The sequence below is a fragment of the Scyliorhinus torazame genome, chromosome 24 (assembly GCF_047496885.1).
Source record: "Scyliorhinus torazame isolate Kashiwa2021f chromosome 24, sScyTor2.1, whole genome shotgun sequence".
Lineage (NCBI taxonomy): Eukaryota > Metazoa > Chordata > Chondrichthyes > Carcharhiniformes > Scyliorhinidae > Scyliorhinus > Scyliorhinus torazame.
Window position 1 is genome coordinate 45121340 of NC_092730.1, and position 20476 is coordinate 45141815.

Below are 20476 nucleotides of genomic sequence, written 5' to 3' on the forward strand. Positions count from 1 at the left end.
GCTCAAACAAACAAAAATGTCTTAATACTATTGTCTCGTAAACTGTGGGGGTTCCTCGTCAGTCGCTGCTGTCTGTCGCGACCCTTAAAAAATCCATCATGTAGTACACGTCCCGTGGAGAACTCAGATCATCCATCAGCTGGTGTCCAGGCCACATGTCCAGTCAGAGAAGTGTGACCGAAGGTTTCACTGCTCAGTAATCATTTGATACTTCGGTTTATTCCCAACTCGAAAAGATTTCTTCCTGGCTTTGTCAGTTACGTTCCTCAAATATGTAACCAATTATATCATTTTTCTCTCTTTCCGTTGAGCAATTTTATTTCAACATTTGCAACATAGGTTTTGACATAATTTAAAATTTCCCAATTTCCACAGCAATGCTGCGGCAATTACCCCTCCCGCAATTGATACAAACAAGTACCAATTGTTTTGAACCAAGGTTAACGTAGTCCAAAACCATTTAAATGGACTTGCTATAATTTTAATTGCTGTTTTAAATGTTTCTTTAATTTTTAAGCCCACGTCTATCAAATCGTTTCCCAAATTACTCCTACTTGTGGTTTTGTTTTGCAACGCATTTCTTATCTTAACTTGCCCTTTCTCGGGGTCCCAGTTAGTATCATTAGTTTTCCCCGAATACTGTCTAAAAATCTTTAACCGATCTGATAATTTTAGTACGTATTCCAGGCTGCTTGCATGTGCTCCCAACATTCTACTGAATATGTTATTACTGACACTGTTGCTTGATTCTAACAGACTGCTGTTGAGCCTATGTCCTGGATGATTTGGAAATTAATGATTTCTTCCGTTATATTTAAACATTTGCTTATTCTTATTTTTATTATGTGTTTTATCTGACTGAAGCTGGTATCTATTTTTCCATATCCCATTACTTGACCTGAATCCCCTAATGCAATTAGAATACTAATATTCCGAAACTAATCACGGCAATCCCCATTAACATTGTTGCCCCCCATTTTAACCAATCTAGCTTACTCCTCGTCCTAGCTTCTTCCATTCCTTCTTTAAACCCGATCCTTGTATCCCTCTTGATTGTAGTCCTTTTTCTCCTTCCAAACAAATGTGTCTGTATCATTCTATCTATCTGAAAAATCAAACGAACAGGCCAAGGTTGGAGAGGGCCCTATTTGTTCATTTGTATGTTCTATTCTTGTTTGGATACTCCAGAAGTGCCCTCTCCAGGACCTCCGGATGTCCTTTTTGTTTCTTTTTGGGTTTTTTGCTGGCTTGATTTTTGCTCAATCATGTACATCATACAATTAAGGCCGGTTAAGCCTTCTCCTTCTATCATTGCACCCCTGAGTGAGATTCGAAGAATCTCAAACTCCTCCTCTTTTGCTCGCTCAGTGGTCCAATCTGGTTGAAACTTACCCTGATACATTTCGGATATTGATACTGACTTAACTCCAATTTCTTTTTTTCTGATTATGACAGGATTTTTATGAAAGGTAAGTTCTGAACATGACATTTTATCTTCATCATCTGTCCTATCAATGCTGCTAACAGGTTTTAATTCACTGTCATCCCACTCTACTTCATCACATAATACTAGTGAGTGCAGTAATTCATTGACACTCATAACTAAACATTCCTTTCCTCTAAAGCCTGTCCATTGTCTGGGGGTTTCAATTTATCCACATAAACCCCTTCCCTGTATCGGGAAAGTTTTGGTTCATATTTTTTCCAAATCCATATCCCGGGTCAATCATTAATTTCGTACAACATTCCTTTTCTCCTTGTCCAACCGGTTTGGGGGTATGGTCTACCCTCTGGCACGGCACCATTGCGGTGATACAGTTTCTGAACACTGTTAGGCTAATTTTATGTCCCCGGGTCATCCCAACATCTTTTAAACTATATACTCCCTCACTAATTGGGATAATAAGTTTGTCACTTCTCCACAATCCTGCACATCATTTCAGAATTACATCATCGTTAGCTAGGTTTTCTCTGCAGTAATGACATTTTGTCACTTTCATACCATCCCATATACAATCCTTGCTGATTACGTTTCTTCTTTGCTGCCGAAAGGTTGCCTATGGATTATCATAATCCCTTGGTTATTATTTAGCTGGGTCAGATGTTTCAGTTCTGATATAATTCTTTTTGCTCCAGACGCCATGGTTCTCTAATTCAACTATATGTTCACCCAAATTCTGAACGATCTTTTCTTTACCTTTTACCTAGTTTTAGTTGGTAGCTTCACCCAAACTGCCTCTGTGCTATCGATTGGTATTTAATATCCTAATTTTTCCTGCATCGAATTTTATTGAATATTTCCCTGCCATCAGATTCTCATTTCCTGATACTGAAAGTAATTCTCCTAATCTAACTTCTGGTCTAATATCTTTATTCCCTAAAGCTCCTTCTACCATGTATTTAACATTCTAAACATCATTTTTCCTGCTCCTGACTATCTTTTGAGTCTTCGGGCACTAGGAACCTGCTGGAGCTGTGCCGTGTCAATTTCAACGGGTTAGTTTCAAAGTACTTTCCTGCACAGAGCTCTGACTGCTCCCGAGTAAAACCTCTTTTTGTGTTTATGCTGTGACCAATTTAGTTCTGAACATACTGATTTACTACCTCATAATATTGGTCACATTTCTACCTGCCGTTTATAACTTCTAATTGATGTGAAACTCGGTTTTGCAAAATACAACATTTTAAAAACTTGAAACACCAAAGGGAAATTCACAAATCCTTATTAAACACACACACACTCATTTATCCACCGAGACCTTGGATGTCTATTCCATCTGGTTTTAGGTACTCTAACAAAAATGAGACCCCTCCGTTCTGATAAGCCTCCCTTATCAAGGAGTTTTTTTTGCCTCTTTTAATCTCTTCCACTCTCGCCCCGTACGCTCGCCCCGTTGCTTCACGTCTCTTGACCGTGTTTCAGAGCAAGAGGATTACCCTAATTGCCATTTTCTGGATTCTAAATTTCTGTTCCTGGTTGTCCCTTTCAGGTGCACTCCGACATTCAGGATATGCACCCTATCTGGGACCTATCCAGGGGTACTGAGGCACTGTCTTCTTGTTTTAGTTAAAGGTCGATTGATCTTGGTTTCTAAAGTTTTCTCGGCGTCCCTATTTCTCTAGGCTTTCCCTCACAATCTGCTTGACTCCAAGGAAGATTTATTTTTGTCCTCCTTCTACCAGTAATGGATGCAAGAATCCCAGTACCTTTACTAAGATGTCTTGCAGACCTTTACTCAGGGTCAGTATCTTCTAGTCTTCTGACGCTCGCACCCAACTAAGTTTTAGGTCCCCCCGATCCACAGAATATCCTTCCAAAAGTCAATCACACATCACTTTCCGCATTAAACTCGGCAGGTAAAGTTCGCCTCACACATATACTAGAAACTTCTAATATTCTAGCCTTTGTGCCAGTTAGAAACTTCTAATATTCTAACAATTATTTGGGAACTAGAATCGTCTAATATTCCATTCCCTGTGTAGGTTAGAAACTTCTAATATTCAAACCTCCACCTGCTTAACTAGAAACTTCTAATATTCTAACCTCGCTTTTCCCAGAAACTTCCAACATTCTAGCCCTCCACGTTGCGCGACATGAAGTTAAAACCTTACCACTATTCTTAGAATTCCCCCTGTACCAGAAAAGGGTCAAGATATTCTCAATGATGAACAGGGATTCTCACTCCCTGACTCCTATGCAGACTTAGGTGGGCGCTATTCGGGTCAAACCAGTGTTTCATGTTATCCCACGGCATAACCCATGTCTTCAGAGAAGATTCTGTTTACTTTCCACTCAGGTGCTTCACTCACGGGTCCGGCTTTTCTAAGTAGAGTGAAGTAAACTTTCGAAAAACACTCTTTCAGGTTATCTATTTAAGTTAGTTTAAATTTCAAATTAAAAGATGTAATCGTTTTTACAGAAAAGTAATAAGATATTTTCTTTGCATCTTCCTGGTCAGTTGTTAGACCTTCAAGTCTGCCTTGACAATTATCTCCTGTAACTTTTGTTTTTTCCCTGATGGATTCGCTGTTCTGCTCGGCTTCCGTGTTCAGTCCTTCCCATGACCGAGGGCAGCTATGAGAGCTGGCTGCTGAATTATTAGGTATTATATAGCCCTTTGCGCAGACTTAGTTTCTACATGGCATTTATTGAAATGTAGCTGTTGCTTGCTGACTGTAGCTAATGCAATCTCCCTGTCGTTGAACTAGCTTATTCTGCTTGACATGTAATACTTTTGTTTGGCAGGTAATACATTTATTTGTTGCTTCGCCAGCAACTTTTCTGATATCTGTCTTTACTGATGTGTTTTCTCAGTCTCAATACTAAATATGAACTCGTGTTCAACGAAGCAGTTCGCCTCAGCACTTCTACTGGTCAGCTGGTGTCAACGGCAGGTCGCCCCCTATATTTCTAACCTTATCTGGCTTGGACCTATAACCTATGACCTGATTATTTGCTAAAAGATTTTTAACGTCAAAAATGTGTAAATTATGGTAGAAACGTGCCACTTCATGTGTTTCTTAGCTGGAAAGCAGTTGTCTCATATTTAAGTGGCGTCAGCAAGGTTTCCCGCGTAACCTTCTCCCCCAATTTAAATCTAAGATCCTGGTTGTTCCTTTTTTAATTGTTCAGTAAAATAATGCACTTCTCAGGAAGTGTGAAATACTGTTCCCGTTTATATAACTTAAGATTTTAAATTGATTGAATGTCTTTTTAACTTTAAAACCAGGTTGATTTGTCCATATCTGTTTTCTTTAACGCCTGCGAAGCTATCTGTATTTGAAACAACCTGCGGCTGTTAACCCTTTGTGGGACCTTTCCATTTCATTTCAAATCTCAGTCTTTTCCAGGTTCACATTCATGGTTCAAATGATATATTTTTTCATTATAACCTGTTCCTCACACGAAGGTATTGAGAGACGAAGATCTGAGCGACGTGAAGTATCCAATTGGAGAGATGCATCCTGGCGACTGGAATCTCTCTCCACAGCTGCTTCCGGTGCTGCTTTCACAGCCGAAGAACCCCTCCAGTGTCCAAACAGGTGAAAGTTCATCCAGTAGAGGCGGCAGAAGGGAGTTCTCGGAGAAGTCAACTTAGTCACCTCGACTATACTGTGGGTAGCTGAAGAACAGGTGTCAAGGAGCAGATCATACTGAAAGGAAAATGTTGATACTAATAAAGAAAAAGGCAGATGTGCTGCTGGGAGATAGCGCCTTGTTTGCTTTTGGTGTGAGTGAGAATACAAATAGCAGACGATGGTTTTGTTCCAGCGACTGCTGGGCTATGGGCCCACCACGCTCCCGCTGCGCCAGTCCGCTCGTGGTTGAGCTATTCGCGGTCGGACATAAGGCAAAGTTTGAAGTATTCGGTAACAGCTTGATCAACGTTCCCAGGGAGGTGAAACTTCCGCCCCGAACTTCTTTATGTAAAAGTGATGCCAGTCACTCCCCACTTTCCCATCAGAGCAACGTCACAGAAGAAATCACATCACCTTCACAGAACAACCATGCAGCACGAAAGCAAAATATACATTCTTCCTCACGCCAAAAGTAAACATAACGCACGATCCTGTTTGCTTTGCAGCAAATTTCTATTGTAGTCAGAATCTCTATTGTAGTCTCATCCCGACATTAGTCCCAGGAATGAAGGAGACAGCATGACAAATTACAACATTGTAAATGTCACAAATAGGGAACCACAGAGAAAATGCTTTAAAATCTCAGCAAGTCTCCCAGCATCTGTAGGGGGAGAAAAGAGCTAATGTTTCGAGTCCAGGAGAACCTTTGTCAAAGCTGGACTGCAAACGTCATCCAGTAGTACCACACAGAGGGGCAATATAGAGATATAACGATATCCAGTAATACCTCACAGGGGGGCAAAACGTTAATAAAGTATTAACTAGAAATAAATCACAATAGATACCGTGTTCCCAACTTCCCGTCTCGGACGGATGTGAACAAATCAACCAGCCAGACCGATGTACAACAAAAGAAGATTAATTTTAGCCGGAGTCCTGTGATCCATTTGAATTCCTCAACCAGAGTCATTAAGCAGATTATCGAGTCGTTACATGGGCTACTGCCTGGAGGGTATTGCTGAGCGTATTTAAGCAGGAATCGCATGTCCTGAGACCAACACTTTTCCGTTGAATGGGAGGGATTGGATCTTCCTGAGGTTGAAATATTGCGGGGGAAATTTAACCTCGTGGAGGAAAAGTCAATATCAGGAATGGGATTCAAACCCACGCCTCCAGCAGAGACTGCGACCTCAACGCAGACCGCTCGGCCATCCTAATGCGTTGTCTTCGAAGCGAAGATCCGTGCACAAATCGACTTAAAGTCTATCTTCATCGTTATTTCATTTCAAACAAGATATGCTTTTCCTACTTTTGAACACCTGCCAGAGTCCTGTGTCTGAGTGCCATCCTTGTCCAAACCGCTGGAAGTTTAAGGAGCTTCCCATTGCTGTATTGATCAGTTTGCTGTCATCAACAAGGCCCGAATTCCCGCTCTACCTGTTCCTCACACGAAGGTATTGAAAGTCTAAGATCTTAGCGAATGAAGTATCTAATTGGAGAGTTGCGCTCTGGCGACTGCAATTCTCTCCACAGCTTCTTCCGGTTCTGCTTTCACAGACAATTAGCCGAAGAATCCCTCCAGTGCCCAATCAGGTGAACGTTAATCCAGTAGAGGCGGCAGAAGAGTGTGCTGGGAGAGGTCAACTTGGTCACCTCGACTGTACTGTGGTTAGCTGAAGAACAGGTGTCAAAGAGCGGATCAGACTGAAAGCAAAACTTTGATACTAATAAAAAAATTGGCATCTGTGCTGCTGACAAGTAGCATCTTTTTCCGTTTGGTGTGAGTGAGAATACGAATATCAAAGGATGGTTTCGATCCATCGACATCTGGGTTTTGAGCCCAGCACGCTCCCGCGGTGCCATTCGGCTCGTAGCAAATAATTTTCCTGGTCGGACTTGAGGCAACGTTTGAGGAAATCTGTAATAACGTGATCAATGTCCCCAGAGAGGCGAAACTGCCGCCCCGAACTTCAGTTTATGAAGGTGATTCCAGTCACTCCCCACTTTCCCATCAGAACAACGTCCCAGAAGAAATCACATCACCATCACAGAACAACCATTCAGCACGAAAGTAAAGTATCTGAACTATGCTGACCAGAATCAGTGTGCTCAAACGTGTGTTCTTGTTGAAAGAAAAAAATGAGGAAGTGAATAGTTGTGTGGCTACCGCAGGGCAGTAATGTTGTAGCTCCTGGTTTAAGGAGCAGAGTGCCGCAGCGGAAGCGTGCTGGGCCATTAGCCCGAGGTCGAGGATATTCTCTGCTTTGAGCATTCTCCCTCACACCAAAAGTTAACAAAACACACGTTCCTATTTGCTTTGCAGAAAATAGCTATCAGAAACTTTCTTGCAGTCTCATCCCGACATTAGTCCCAAGAATGAAAGAGACAGCATGACACATTACAACATTGTAAAGCTCACACATAGGGAACCACAGAGAAAATGCTTTAAAGTCTCAGCAGATCTGACAGCATCTGGAGAGAGAGAAATGAGCTGACGTTTCGTGTCCAGGTGACTCTTAGTCAAAGTTGCTCGGGAAACGTTATCCAGCAGTACCCCACAGAGGGGCAATATAGATATATAACGATATCCAGTAATAACTCACAGGGGGTCAATAAGGAAATAAAGCTTTATCGAGCAATGAATCACAATAGAAACCGAGTCCCCAACTTCCCCTCTTGGACGGATGTGAACAATCCAACCTGCCAGACTATTTACAAGAGAAGACGAATTTTACCCTTCTCTTGCGATCAATATTAATTCCTCAACCAGAGTCACTGAAGCAGATTATCGAGTCATGAACTGGGCTTCTGCCGGTGGGGTCTTGCTGTGCATATTTAAGCTGGAATCTCATGTCCTGAGACCAACGCTTTTCCATTGAAAGGGAGGTATTGGACCTTCCTGAGGATGAAAATCTTGATGGAGAAATTTAACCTCGTGGAGTAAAAGGCAATATCAGGAGTGGGATTCGAACCCACGCCTCCAGAAGAGACCGCTCGGGTACCCTGATGCGTTGAAACCGAAGCTAATATCCGTGCACAAATCGACTTAAAGTCTGTCTTCATCTTTATTTCATTTCAAACAAGATATGCTTTCCCTACTTTTGAACGACAGCCAGTGTCCTGTATCTGAGTGCCATTCTTGTCCAAACCGCTGATGGTTAAGGAGCTTCTCATTGCTGCATTGTTCAGTTTGCTCGAATCAACAAGGTCCGATATCCGCTCTACCTGTTCCTCAGTCGAAGGTATTGAAAGTCTAAGATCTGAGGACGTGAAGAATCCAATTGGAGAGTTGCATTCTGGCAACTGCAATATGTCTCCACAGCTGCTTCCGGTGCTGCTTTCACAGACAAGTAGCCGAAGAACCCCTTCAGTGTCCAATCAGGTGAACGTTCATCCAGTCCAGGCGGCAGAAGAGTGTTCTGGGAGAAATCAACTTAGTCACCTCGACTGTACTGTGGTTAGCTGAAGACCAGGTGTGAAAGAGCGGATCAGACTGAAAGCAAAACTTTGATACTAATAAAGAAAAAGGCCGATGTGCTGCTGACAAACAGCAACTTGTTTCCGTTTGCTGTGAGTGAGAATACGAATAGCAGAGAATGGTTTCGATCGATCGACCTCTGGGTTATGGGCACAGAACACTCCCGCTATGCTGCGCGGATCGTGGCTCATTCTTTCCGTGGTCGGTATTGAGGCAAAGTATGAAGAAATCTCTAACAGTGTGATCAATATTCCCAGAGAGGCGAATCCACCGCCCCGAACTTCATTCTATGAAGATGATTCCAGTCACTCCACACTTTCCCATCAGAACAACGTCACAGAAGAAATCACATCACCTTCACATAACAACCATTCCGCACGAAAGTAAAGTATCTGAACTATGCTAACCAGAATCAGTGAGCTCAAACGTGTGTTATTGTTGAAAGAAAAAAATAAGGAAGTGAATAGTTGTGTGGTTACTGCAGGGCAGTAATGTTGTAGCTCCTGGTTTAAGGAGCAGAGTGCGCAGCGGAAGCGTGCAGGGCTATTAGCCCGAGGTCGAGGAATCGAGGGTAATCTCTGCTATTTACATTCTCCCTCACAGCAAAAGTAAACATAACACACGTTCCTGTTTGCTTTGCAGAAAATAGCTATCAGAAACTTTCTTGCAGTCTCATCCCGGCATTAGTCCCAAGAATGAAAGAGACAGCATGACACATTACAACATTGTAAAGCTCACACATAGGGAACCACAGAGAAAATGCTTTAAAGTCTCAGCAGATCTGACAGCATCTGGAGGGAGAGAAATGAGCTGACGTTTCGTGTCCAGGTGACCCTTAGTCAAAGCTGCTCGGGAAACGTTATCCAGTCGTACCCCACAGAGGGGAAATATAGATATATAACGATATCCAGTAATAACTCACAGGGGGCCAATAAGGAAATAAAGCTTTATCGAGCAATGAATCACAATAGAAGCCGAGTCCCCAACTTCCCCTCTTGGACGGATGTGAACAATCCAACCTGCCAGACTATTTACAAGAGAAGACGAATTTTACCCTTCTCTTGGGATCAATATGAATTCCTCAACCAGACTCACCGAAGCAGATTTTCGAGTCATGAGCTGGGCTTTTGCCGGTGGGGTCTTGCTGTGCGTATTTAAGCGGGAATCTCATGTACTGAGACCAACGCTTTTCCATTGAAAGGGAGGGATTGGATCTTCCTGAGGTTGAAAATCTTGCTGGAGGAATTTAACCTCGTGGAGTAAAAGGCAATATCAGGAGTGGGATTCGAACCAACGCCTCCAGAAGAGACTGCGACCTGAACGCAGCGCCTTAGACCGCTCGGCCATCCTGATGCGTTGACGCAAAAACTAAGATCCGTGCACAAATCGACTTAAAGTCTGTCTTCATCTTCATTACATTTCAAACAAGACATGCTTTCCCTACTTTTGAACCCCAGCCAGAATCCTGTATCTGATTGCCATCCTTGTCCAAACCGCTGGTGGTTAAGGAGCTTCTCATTGCTGCATTGATCAGTTTCCTCTAATCAGCAAGGTCCGATATACCGCTCTACCTGTTCCTCAGACGAAGGTTTTGAAAGTCTAAGATCTGAGGGCGTGAAGTATCTAATTGGAGAGTTGCATTCTGGCGACTGCAATCTCTCTCCACAGCTGCTTCCGGTGCTGCTCTCACAGACAAGTAGCCGAAGAACCCCTCCAGTGTCCAATCAGGTGAACGTTCATCCAGTTGAGGCGGCAGAAGAGTGTTCTGGGAGAAGTCAACTTAGTCACCTCGACTGTACTGTGGCTAGCTGAAGAACAGGTGTCAAAGAGTGGATAACACTGAAAGCAAAACTTTGGTACCAATAAAGAAAAAGGCAGATGTGCTGCTGACAAATAGCAACTTGTTTCCGTTTGGTGTGATTGAGAGTACGAATCGCAGAGGATGGTTTCAATCCATCGACCTCTGGGTTATAGGCCCAGCACGCTTCCGCTGCGCCACTCTGCTCGGTGCTCCTTTTTTTTGTGGTCGGACTTGAGGCAAAGTTTGAGGAAGTCTGTAACAGCGTGATCAATGTTCCCAGAGAGATGAAACTGCTGCCCCGAACTTCATTTTATAAAGGTGATTCCAGTCACTCCCCACTTTCCCATCAGAACAACGTCACAGAAGAAATCACATCACCTTCCACAGAACAACCATTCCGCACGAAAGTTAATTATCTGAACTGTGCTGACCAGTATCAGTGTGCTCAAACGTCTGTTCTTGTTGAAAGAAAAATTGAGGAAGTGAATAATTGTGTGGTTACCGCAGGGCAGTAATGTTGTAGCTCCTGGTTTAAGGAGCAGAGTGCGCAGCGGAAGCGTGCAGGGCTATTAGCCCTTGGTCGAGGAATCGAGGGTATTCTCTGCTATTTGCATTTTCCCTCACAACAAAAGTAAACATAACACGCGTTCCTGTTTGCTTTGCAGAAAATAGCTATCAGAAACTTTCTTGCAGTCTCATCCCGGCATCAGTCCCAAGAATGAAAGAGACAGCATGACACATTACAACATTGTAAAGCTCACACATAGGGAACCACAGAGAAAATGCTTTAAAGTCTCAGCAGATCTGACAGCATCTGGAGGGAGAGAAATGAGCTGACGTTTCGTGTCCAGGTGACCCTTAGTCAAAGCTGCTCGGGAAACGTTATCCAATCGTACCCCACAGAGGGGCAATATAGATATATAACGGTATCCAGTAATAACTCACAGGGGGCAATAAGGAAATAAAGCTTTATCGAGCAATGAATCACAATAGAAACCGAGTCCCCAACTTCCCCTCTTGGACGGATGTGAACAATCCAACCTGCCAGACTATTTACAAGAGAAGACGAATTTTACCCTTCTCTTGGGATCAATATGAATTCCTCAACCAGACTCACCGAAGCAGATTGTCGAGTCATGAGCTGGGCTTTTGCCGGTGAGGTCTTGCTGTGCGTATTTAAGCGGGAATCTCATGTACTGAGACCAACGCTTTTCCATTGAAAGGGAGGTATTGGATCTTCCTGAGGTTGAAAATCGTGCTGGAGAAATTTAACCTCGTGGAGTAAAAGGCAATATCAGGAGTGGGATTCGAACCCACGCCTCCAGAAGAGACTGCGACCTGAACGCAGCGCCTTAGACCGCTCGGCCATCCTGATGCGTTGACGCAAAAACTAAGATCCGTGCACAAATCGACTTAAAGTCTTTCTTCATCTTTATTACATTTCAAACAAGACATGCTTTCCCTACTTTTGAACCCCAGCCAGAGTCCTGTATCTGAGTGCCATCCTTGTCCAAACCGCTGGTGGTTAAGGAGCTTCTCATTGCTGCATTGATCAGTTTCCTCTAATCAGCAAGGTCCGATATACCGCTCTACCTGTTCCTCAGACGAAGGTTTTGAAAGTCTAAGATCTGAGGGCGTGAAGTATCTAATTGGAGAGTTGCATTCTGGCGACTGCAATCTCTCTCCACAGCTGCTTCCGGTGCTGCTCTCACAGACAAGTAGCCGAAGAACCCCTCCAGTGTCCAATCAGGTGAACGTTCATCCAGTTGAGGCGGCAGAAGAGTGTTCTGGGAGAAGTCAACTTAATCACCTCGACTGTACTGTGGCTAGCTGAAGAACAGGTGTCAAAGAGTGGATAAGACTGACAGCAAAACTTTGGTACCAATAAAGAAAAAGGCAGATGTGCTGCTGATAAATAGCAACTTTTTTCCGTTTGGTGTGATTTAGAGCACGAATAGCAGAGGATGGTTTCGATCCATCGACCTCTGGGTTATGGGCCCAGCACGCTCCCGCTGCGCCACTCTGCTCGGTGCTCATTTTTTTTGTGGTCGGACTTGAGGCAAAGTTTGAGGAAGTCTGTAACAGCGTGATCAATGTTCCCAGAGAGATGAAACTGCTGCCCCGAACTTCATTTTATAAAGGTGATTCCAGTCACTCCCCACTTTCCCATCAGAACAACGTCACAGAAGAAATCACATCACCTTCCACAGAACAACCATTCCGCACGAAAGTTAATTATCTGAATTGTGCTGACCAGTATCAGTGTGCTCAAACGTCTGTTCTTGTTGAAAGAAAAATTGAGGAAGTGAATAATTGTGTGGTTACCGCAGGGCAGTAATGTTGTAGCTCCTGGTTTAAGGAGCAGAGTGCGCAGCGGAAGCGTGCAGGGCTATTAGCCCTTGGTCGAGGAATCGAGGGTATTCTCTGCTATTTGCATTTTCCCTCACAACAAAAGTAAACATAACACGCGTTCCTGTTTGCTTTGCAGAAAATAGCTATCAGAAACTTTCTTGCAGTCTCATCCCGGCATTAGTCCCAAGAATGAAAGAGACAGCATGACACATTACAACATTGTAAAGCTCACACATAGGGAACCACAGAGAAAATGCTTTAAAGTCTCAGCAGATCTGACAGCATCTGGAGGGAGAGAAATGAGCTGACGTTTCGTGTCCAGGTGACCCTTAGTCAAAGCTGCTCGGGAAACGTTATCCAATCGTACCCCACAGAGGGGCAATATAGATATATAACGGTATCCAGTAATAACTCACAGGGGGGCAATAAGGAAATAAAGCTTTATCGAGCAATGAATCACAATAGAAACCGAGTCCCCAACTTCCCCTCTTGGACGGATGTGAACAATCCAACCTGCCAGACTATTTACAAGAGAAGACGAATTTTACCCTTCTCTTGGGATCAATATGAATTCCTCAACCAGACTCACCGAAGCAGATTGTCGAGTCATGAGCTGGGCTTTTGCCGGTGAGGTCTTGCTGTGCGTATTTAAGTGGGAATCTCATGTACTGAGACCAACGCTTTTCCATTGAAAGGGAGGTATTGGATCTTCCTGAGGTTGAAAATCGTGCTGGAGAAATTTAACCTCGTGGAGTAAAAGGCAATATCAGGAGTGGGATTCGAACCCACGCCTCCAGAAGAGACTGCGACCTGAACGCAGCGCCTTAGACCGCTCGGCCATCCTGATGCGTTGACGCAAAAACTAAGATCCGTGCACAAATCGACTTAAAGTCTTTCTTCATCTTTATTACATTTCAAACAAGACATGCTTTCCCTACTTTTGAACCCCAGCCAGAGTCCTGTATCTGAGTGCCATCCTTGTCCAAACCGCTGGTGGTTAAGGAGCTTCTCATTGCTGCATTGATCAGTTTCCTCTAATCAGCAAGGTCCGATATACCGCTCTACCTGTTCCTCAGACGAAGGTTTTGAAAGTCTAAGATCTGAGGGCGTGAAGTATCTAATTGGAGAGTTGCATTCTGGCGACTGCAATCTCTCTCCACAGCTGCTTCCGGTGCTGCTCTCACAGACAAGTAGCCGAAGAACCCCTCCAGTGTCCAATCAGGTGAACGTTCATCCAGTTGAGGCGGCAGAAGAGTGTTCTGGGAGAAGTCAACTTAATCACCTCGACTGTACTGTGGCTAGCTGAAGAACAGGTGTCAAAGAGTGGATAAGACTGACAGCAAAACTTTGGTACCAATAAAGAAAAAGGCAGATGTGCTGCTGATAAATAGCAACTTTTTTCCGTTTGGAGTGATTGAGAGCACGAATAGCAGAGGATGGTTTCGATCCATCGACCTCTGGGTTATGGGCCCAGCACGCTCCCGCTGCGCCACTCTGCTCGGTGCTCATTTTTTTTGTGGTCGGACTTGAGGCAAAGTTTGAGGAAGTCTGTAACAGCGTGATCAATGTTCCCAGAGAGATGAAACTGCTGCCCCGAACTTCATTTTATAAAGGTGATTCCAGTCACTCCCCACTTTCCCATCAGAACAACGTCACAGAAGAAATCACATCACCTTCCACAGAACAACCATTCCGCACGAAAGTTAATTATCTGAATTGTGCTGACCAGTATCAGTGTGCTCAAACGTCTGTTCTTGTTGAAAGAAAAATTGAGGAAGTGAATAATTGTGTGGTTACCGCAGGGCAGTAATGTTGTAGCTCCTGGTTTAAGGAGCAGAGTGCGCAGCGGAAGCGTGCAGGGCTATTAGCCCTTGGTCGAGGAATCGAGGGTATTCTCTGCTATTTGCATTTTCCCTCACAACAAAAGTAAACATAACACGCGTTCCTGTTTGCTTTGCAGAAAATAGCTATCAGAAACTTTCTTGCAGTCTCATCCCGGCATTAGTCCCAAGAATGAAAGAGACAGCATGACACATTACAACATTGTAAAGCTCACACATAGGGAACCACAGAGAAAATGCTTTAAAGTCTCAGCAGATCTGACAGCATCTGGAGGGAGAGAAATGAGCTGACGTTTCGTGTCCAGGTGACCCTTAGTCAAAGCTGCTCGGGAAACGTTATCCAATCGTACCCCACAGAGGGGCAATATAGATATATAACGGTATCCAGTAATAACTCACAGGGGGGCAATAAGGAAATAAAGCTTTATCGAGCAATGAATCACAATAGAAACCGAGTCCCCAACTTCCCCTCTTGGACGGATGTGAACAATCCAACCTGCCAGACTATTTACAAGAGAAGACGAATTTTACCCTTCTCTTGGGATCAATATGAATTCCTCAACCAGACTCACCGAAGCAGATTGTCGAGTCATGAGCTGGGCTTTTGCCGGTGAGGTCTTGCTGTGCGTATTTAAGCGGGAATCTCATGTACTGAGACCAACGCTTTTCCATTGAAAGGGAGGTATTGGATCTTCCTGAGGTTGAAAATCGTGCTGGAGAAATTTAACCTCGTGGAGTAAAAGGCAATATCAGGAGTGGGATTCGAACCCACGCCTCCAGAAGAGACTGCGACCTGAACGCAGCGCCTTAGACCGCTCGGCCATCCTGATGCGTTGACGCAAAAACTAAGATCCGTGCACAAATCGACTTAAAGTCTTTCTTCATCTTTATTACATTTCAAACAAGACATGCTTTCCCTACTTTTGAACCCCAGCCAGAGTCCTGTATCTGAGTGCCATCCTTGTCCAAACCGCTGGTGGTTAAGGAGCTTCTCATTGCTGCATTGATCAGTTTCCTCTAATCAGCAAGGTCCGATATACCGCTCTACCTGTTCCTCAGACGAAGGTTTTGAAAGTCTAAGATCTGAGGGCGTGAAGTATCTAATTGGAGAGTTGCATTCTGGCGACTGCAATCTCTCTCCACAGCTGCTTCCGGTGCTGCTCTCACAGACAAGTAGCCGAAGAACCCCTCCAGTGTCCAATCAGGTGAACGTTCATCCAGTTGAGGCGGCAGAAGAGTGTTCTGGGAGAAGTCAACTTAATCACCTCGACTGTACTGTGGCTAGCTGAAGAACAGGTGTCAAAGAGTGGATAAGACTGACAGCAAAACTTTGGTACCAATAAAGAAAAAGGCAGATGTGCTGCTGATAAATAGCAACTTTTTTCCGTTTGGTGTGATTGAGAGCACGAATAGCAGAGGATGGTTTCGATCCATCGACCTCTGGGTTATGGGCCCAGCACGCTCCCGCTGCGCCACTCTGCTCGGTGCTCATTTTTTTTGTGGTCGGACTTGAGGCAAAGTTTGAGGAAGTCTGTAACAGCGTGATCAATGTTCCCAGAGAGATGAAACTGCTGCCCCGAACTTCATTTTATAAAGGTGATTCCAGTCACTCCCCACTTTCCCATCAGAACAACGTCACAGAAGAAATCACATCACCTTCCACAGAACAACCATTCCGCACGAAAGTTAATTATCTGAACTGTGCTGACCAGTATCAGTGTGCTCAAACGTCTGTTCTTGTTGAAAGAAAAATTGAGGAAGTGAATAATTGTGTGGTTACCGCAGGGCAGTAATGTTGTAGCTCCTGGTTTAAGGAGCAGAGTGCGCAGCGGAAGCGTGCAGGGCTATTAGCCCTTGGTCGAGGAATCGAGGGTATTCTCTGCTATTTGCATTTTCCCTCACAACAAAAGTAAACATAACACGCGTTCCTGTTTGCTTTGCAGAAAATAGCTATCAGAAACTTTCTTGCAGTCTCATCCCGACATTAGTCCCAAGAATGAAAGAGACAGCATGACACATTACAACATTGTAAAGCTCACACATAGGGAACCACAGAGAAAATGCTTTAAAGTCTCAGCAGATCTGACAGCATCTGGAGGGAGAGAAATGAGCTGACGTTTCGTGTCCAGGTGACCCTTAGTCAAAGCTGCTCGGGAAACGTTATCCAATCGTACCCCACAGAGGGGCAATATAGATATATAACGGTATCCAGTAATAACTCACAGGGGGCCAATAAGGAAATAAAGCTTTATCGAGCAATGAATCACAATAGAAACCGAGTCCCCAACTTCCCCTCTTGGACGGATGTGAACAATCCAACCTGCCAGACTATTTACAAGAGAAGACGAATTTTACCCTTCTCTTGGGATCAATATGAATTCCTCAACCAGACTCACCGAAGCAGATTGTCGAGTCATGAGCTGGGCTTTTGCCGGTGAGGTCTTGCTGTGCGTATTTAAGTGGGAATCTCATGTACTGAGACCAACGCTTTTCCATTGAAAGGGAGGTATTGGATCTTCCTGAGGTTGAAAATCGTGCTGGAGAAATTTAACCTCGTGGAGTAAAAGGCAATATCAGGAGTGGGATTCGAACCCACGCCTCCAGAAGAGACTGCGACCTGAACGCAGCGCCTTAGACCGCTCGGCCATCCTGATGCGTTGACGCAAAAACTAAGATCCGTGCACAAATCGACTTAAAGTCTTTCTTCATCTTTATTACATTTCAAACAAGACATGCTTTCCCTACTTTTGAACCCCAGCCAGAGTCCTGTATCTGAGTGCCATCCTTGTCCAAACCGCTGGTGGTTAAGGAGCTTCTCATTGCTGCATTGATCAGTTTCCTCTAATCAGCAAGGTCCGATATACCGCTCTACCTGTTCCTCAGACGAAGGTTTTGAAAGTCTAAGATCTGAGGGCGTGAAGTATCTAATTGGAGAGTTGCATTCTGGCGACTGCAATCTCTCTCCACAGCTGCTTCCGGTGCTGCTCTCACAGACAAGTAGCCGAAGAACCCCTCCAGTGTCCAATCAGGTGAACGTTCATCCAGTTGAGGCGGCAGAAGAGTGTTCTGGGAGAAGTCAACTTAATCACCTCGACTGTACTGTGGCTAGCTGAAGAACAGGTGTCAAAGAGTGGATAAGACTGACAGCAAAACTTTGGTACCAATAAAGAAAAAGGCAGATGTGCTGCTGATAAATAGCAACTTTTTTCCGTTTGGAGTGATTGAGAGCACGAATAGCAGAGGATGGTTTCGATCCATCGACCTCTGGGTTATGGGCCCAGCACGCTCCCGCTGCGCCACTCTGCTCGGTGCTCATTTTTTTTGTGGTCGGACTTGAGGCAAAGTTTGAGGAAGTCTGTAACAGCGTGATCAATGTTCCCAGAGAGATGAAACTGCTGCCCCGAACTTCATTTTATAAAGGTGATTCCAGTCACTCCCCACTTTCCCATCAGAACAACGTCACAGAAGAAATCACATCACCTTCCACAGAACAACCATTCCGCACGAAAGTTAATTATCTGAATTGTGCTGACCAGTATCAGTGTGCTCAAACGTCTGTTCTTGTTGAAAGAAAAATTGAGGAAGTGAATAATTGTGTGGTTACCGCAGGGCAGTAATGTTGTAGCTCCTGGTTTAAGGAGCAGAGTGCGCAGCGGAAGCGTGCAGGGCTATTAGCCCTTGGTCGAGGAATCGAGGGTATTCTCTGCTATTTGCATTTTCCCTCACAACAAAAGTAAACATAACACGCGTTCCTGTTTGCTTTGCAGAAAATAGCTATCAGAAACTTTCTTGCAGTCTCATCCCGGCATTAGTCCCAAGAATGAAAGAGACAGCATGACACATTACAACATTGTAAAGCTCACACATAGGGAACCACAGAGAAAATGCTTTAAAGTCTCAGCAGATCTGACAGCATCTGGAGGGAGAGAAATGAGCTGACGTTTCGTGTCCAGGTGACCCTTAGTCAAAGCTGCTCGGGAAACGTTATCCAATCGTACCCCACAGAGGGGCAATATAGATATATAACGGTATCCAGTAATAACTCACAGGGGGGCAATAAGGAAATAAAGCTTTATCGAGCAATGAATCACAATAGAAACCGAGTCCCCAACTTCCCCTCTTGGACGGATGTGAACAATCCAACCTGCCAGACTATTTACAAGAGAAGACGAATTTTACCCTTCTCTTGGGATCAATATGAATTCCTCAACCAGACTCACCGAAGCAGATTGTCGAGTCATGAGCTGGGCTTTTGCCGGTGAGGTCTTGCTGTGCGTATTTAAGCGGGAATCTCATGTACTGAGACCAACGCTTTTCCATTGAAAGGGAGGTATTGGATCTTCCTGAGGTTGAAAATCGTGCTGGAGAAATTTAACCTCGTGGAGTAAAAGGCAATATCAGGAGTGGGATTCGAACCCACGCCTCCAGAAGAGACTGCGACCTGAACGCAGCGCCTTAGACCGCTCGGCCATCCTGATGCGTTGACGCAAAAACTAAGATCCGTGCACAAATCGACTTAAAGTCTTTCTTCATCTTTATTACATTTCAAACAAGACATGCTTTCCCTACTTTTGAACCCCAGCCAGAGTCCTGTATCTGAGTGCCATCCTTGTCCAAACCGCTGGTGGTTAAGGAGCTTCTCATTGCTGCATTGATCAGTTTCCTCTAATCAGCAAGGTCCGATATACCGCTCTACCTGTTCCTCAGACGAAGGTTTTGAAAGTCTAAGATCTGAGGGCGTGAAGTATCTAATTGGAGAGTTGCATTCTGGCGACTGCAATCTCTCTCCACAGCTGCTTCCGGTGCTGCTCTCACAGACAAGTAGCCGAAGAACCCCTCCAGTGTCCAATCAGGTGAACGTTCATCCAGTTGAGGCGGCAGAAGAGTGTTCTGGGAGAAGTCAACTTAATCACCTCGACTGTACTGTGGCTAGCTGAAGAACAGGTGTCAAAGAGTGGATAAGACTGACAGCAAAACTTTGGTACCAATAAAGAAAAAGGCAGATGTGCTGCTGATAAATAGCAACTTGTTTCCGTTTGGTGTGATTGAGAGCACGAATAGCAGAGGATGGTTTCGATCCATCGACCTCTGGGTTATGGGCCCAGCACGCTCCCGCTGCGCCACTCTGCTCGGTGCTCATTTTTTTTGTGGTCGGACTTGAGGCAAAGTTTGAGGAAGTCTGTAACAGCGTGATCAATGTTCCCAGAGAGATGAAACTGCTGCCCCGAACTTCATTTTATAAAGGTGATTCCAGTCACTCCCCACTTTCCCATCAGAACAACGTCACAGAAGAAATCACATCACCTTCCACAGAACAACCATTCCGCACGAAAGTTAATTATCTGAACTGTGCTGACCAGTATCAGTGTGCTCAAACGTCTGTTCTTGTTGAAAGAAAAATTGAGGAAGTGAATAATTGTGTGGTTACCGCAGGGCAGTAATGTTGTAGCTCCTGGTTTAAGGAGCAGAGTGCGCAGCGGAAGCGTGCAGGGCTATTAGCCCTTGGTCGAGGAATCGAGGGTATTCTCTGCTATTTGCATTTTCCCTCACAACAAAAGTAAACATAACACGCGTTCCTGTTTGCTTTGCAGAAAATAGCTATCAGAAACTTTCTTGCAGTCTCATCCCGGCATTAGTCCCAAGAATGAAAGAGACAGCATGACACATTACAACATTGTAAAGCTCACACATAGGGAACCACAGAGAAAATGCTTTAAAGTCTCAGCAGATCTGACAGCATCTGGAGGGAGAGAAATGAGCTGACGTTTCGTGTCCAGGTGACCCTTAGTCAAAGCTGCTCGGGAAACGTTATCCAATCGTACCCCACAGAGGGGCAATATAGATATATAACGGTATCCAGTAATAACTCACAGGGGGGCAATAAGGAAATAAAGCTTTATCGAGCAATGAATCACAATAGAAACC

General features: G+C 44.4%; 11 non-coding genes across 11 annotated transcripts; all 11 read right to left on the reverse strand.

Moving 5' to 3' along the window:
- Nucleotides 1–9827: 9827 nt before the first annotated feature.
- Nucleotides 9828–9910, reverse strand: trnal-cag (transfer RNA leucine (anticodon CAG)). The gene has a single exon. It is a non-coding gene; the product is annotated as a tRNA-Leu (tRNA).
- A 1740-nt stretch (nucleotides 9911–11650) lies between these two features.
- trnal-cag (transfer RNA leucine (anticodon CAG)) lies at nucleotides 11651–11733 on the reverse strand. Its single transcript has one exon. It is a non-coding gene; the product is annotated as a tRNA-Leu (tRNA).
- A 580-nt stretch (nucleotides 11734–12313) lies between these two features.
- Nucleotides 12314–12385, reverse strand: trnam-cau (transfer RNA methionine (anticodon CAU)). Its single transcript has one exon. It is a non-coding gene; the product is annotated as a tRNA-Met (tRNA).
- Nucleotides 12386–13474: 1089 nt separating this feature from the next.
- On the reverse strand, nucleotides 13475–13557 carry trnal-cag (transfer RNA leucine (anticodon CAG)). The gene has a single exon. It is a non-coding gene; the product is annotated as a tRNA-Leu (tRNA).
- A 580-nt stretch (nucleotides 13558–14137) lies between these two features.
- Nucleotides 14138–14209, reverse strand: trnam-cau (transfer RNA methionine (anticodon CAU)). The gene has a single exon. It is a non-coding gene; the product is annotated as a tRNA-Met (tRNA).
- Nucleotides 14210–15298: 1089 nt separating this feature from the next.
- Nucleotides 15299–15381, reverse strand: trnal-cag (transfer RNA leucine (anticodon CAG)). Its single transcript has one exon. It is a non-coding gene; the product is annotated as a tRNA-Leu (tRNA).
- Nucleotides 15382–15961: 580 nt separating this feature from the next.
- Nucleotides 15962–16033, reverse strand: trnam-cau (transfer RNA methionine (anticodon CAU)). The gene has a single exon. It is a non-coding gene; the product is annotated as a tRNA-Met (tRNA).
- A 1089-nt stretch (nucleotides 16034–17122) lies between these two features.
- On the reverse strand, nucleotides 17123–17205 carry trnal-cag (transfer RNA leucine (anticodon CAG)). The gene has a single exon. It is a non-coding gene; the product is annotated as a tRNA-Leu (tRNA).
- A 580-nt stretch (nucleotides 17206–17785) lies between these two features.
- Nucleotides 17786–17857, reverse strand: trnam-cau (transfer RNA methionine (anticodon CAU)). Its single transcript has one exon. It is a non-coding gene; the product is annotated as a tRNA-Met (tRNA).
- Nucleotides 17858–18946: 1089 nt separating this feature from the next.
- On the reverse strand, nucleotides 18947–19029 carry trnal-cag (transfer RNA leucine (anticodon CAG)). Its single transcript has one exon. It is a non-coding gene; the product is annotated as a tRNA-Leu (tRNA).
- Nucleotides 19030–19609: 580 nt separating this feature from the next.
- On the reverse strand, nucleotides 19610–19681 carry trnam-cau (transfer RNA methionine (anticodon CAU)). The gene has a single exon. It is a non-coding gene; the product is annotated as a tRNA-Met (tRNA).
- Nucleotides 19682–20476: the final 795 nt, after the last annotated feature.